We start from the raw sequence: 2,156 nt of genomic DNA, 5'->3' as shown, positions 1-2,156 counted from the left end.
TTCTACGTGCTGTCAGACAGTCACATGGTTGGCTAAGTGAAACGGATTTGGACACCTGGCTGCACATTCTCAGGCAGTCCCACATTTCTTGTGTCGTTGGAATGTGTGACTCCTCAGGCTGTCGATTCACATTTGCTGTCTCAGGCTCAGTGCCAGTATTGTACAACAGATTGCACAAATTTAAAATCAAAAATGTCCTTTTTTTGTAAATTGTTTTCATTTAGTAACCCTAAATGTAGCACAGTTTTAATCCATAAGCTCTAGTTTTTACTTAAAGATACATTTCCCGTCCGTTTTGCAGCTTAATCCCTGCATTGTGCAACATGATTATGTGCCACGTTCTTCTGTGGTTTGAGAGGCAAGCCATGATTCCTTCCTCTTCAGCTGACGCAGCTAATTGGACAATTCATTTATTGTTGTTATCTCCCTCCCACGTCCTGTTAGCTTGTATCCAGGATACGGAACTGTAGGCAATGGCACAAGATGACTTGCCATACCTTGCCTTTCCTTATGCTGCATTAATTTGCAGCCACTTTATACTCTCAGTGCTCCTGTAGGCCGATGTTAGCAAGCTTCCTTGCAGAATGTTTGCAGATGTTTGATTGGATCATTTCTTCTCTGACACCCCCCTCATCATCTTGGCTGAATCAGTCCCATTAGGTTTCTCAATATAAAGAGAATCTTAAATTGAGATACATGGATAGTTCTGCCACACTTAAATTAAAAGAAAACAAACAGTCCTAGTCAGCAAATGATGTTACAATCGGTGTTGATTTACACCGTGTTTTTTGAATCGCATGTAATCCGAGACGTGCCTCTACCAGACAGCCTGTTTAAACAAGATGTCTGTGCTGATCTGCCTGCATGCAAGCGTCATATTGCCTTTAACTATTTATGTGTCTGTCACGTGACACAACATTAAAAGTAAAGCCTTTATCACACATACACACATGAAGTCTTCACTTTGGTAATTTTATTATGTTTATAATCTGGTTCAGCATTTCAGAAATATTTAGTTCTAGCTTTACCAAAGAGATGGTTTGGCTTCCAGAGAGCCAAACATCTTAACATGTATAAAGCATTTGTCTCCGAGACCAGTTTTAACCCTTTATAAACACACGTTACAGTATCAGATGACACACTGTGATCAAAGCAAAATACTATTTTCATGATTTTTGCAATAGATGACTCACCTTTTTAGTGACTTGAGACTTTAGTTAAACAGGTGTTAAAGAAGCTATCCAGTTATGAATGAGTGATTGTTTTTTAGTATTCTATCAATGGGACTGTGTCCAAGGTCACTAAATTCTACTAATATCATTCAAAGTCCTAGTCTGAACTAGAGTTTTATATATTAATATAGTATAAACCTAGTTGTAAACACATCATTTACAAAATAAACTGAACCAAGCATGCTAGCCTCACATATGAAATGTGTTCATTGATTTTAAACTCACTTTTTAGCTCACAGAGTAAACCCTCTTAGTCAGTTTAGACAAGACCCGGATGTCATGACTTGATCTGCTAGCCATTTGCATTATTTAGACATTGGTCAAGGTAAACCTATAGTTGAAGGATCTTGTTCAAAGATTCAATTCTGTTTTATTGATTTAAAATACATGCTTTCACTGTTAGCCCTTTTGCCAGTCGTGTCACTAATCCACATTAACCACTTTCACACTGTTCAAAGAGCTTGCATGTAAAGCTTGATAGTGGTTAGTTAGTGTCTTAGTTCCTAAAACTAACTGCTGTATCTTCAGCCTGCAACTACAGCCAGCCAGTTGATTATAGGCTAAACAAAACTGATGTTGGCAAAAAACTGTTGTCTCCACCCTGTGGCTTGCTACAAGCCAGCATGCAAATGTGCAGCTAAGCAAGCCAGCGTGTCTCCGTGTCATCATAATCCACAAGAACAATCAAGTGGGACTTATTGATTATAACATTTCTCTCCTCTGGATTGTTAATTATATTCAAGAGCAAGGAGAATTTTGTTCCATGTATGTTCCTGCATCACAGGATTTTCTTTTGAGTTTAAAGGTCCCATGGCATGAAGATTTTTCTTTTTGAGGTTTTTTAACATTAATATGCGTTCCCCCAGCCTGCCTATGGTCCCCCTGTGGCTACAAATGGTGATAGGTGTAAACTGAGCCCTGGGT

General features: G+C 38.7%; 1 protein-coding gene across 5 annotated transcripts in view; it reads left to right on the top strand.

Moving 5' to 3' along the window:
• arfip1 (ADP-ribosylation factor interacting protein 1 (arfaptin 1)) overlaps window positions 1-2,156 on the top strand; it is a 14,927-nt gene that overhangs the window by 2,937 nt on the left and 9,834 nt on the right. The gene's annotated exons all lie outside the window — the stretch shown is intronic.

Source organism: Etheostoma spectabile, chromosome 2, assembly GCF_008692095.1.
Source record: "Etheostoma spectabile isolate EspeVRDwgs_2016 chromosome 2, UIUC_Espe_1.0, whole genome shotgun sequence".
NCBI lineage: Eukaryota > Metazoa > Chordata > Actinopteri > Perciformes > Percidae > Etheostoma > Etheostoma spectabile.
This window is presented reverse-complemented; position numbering and strand designations above follow the sequence as displayed.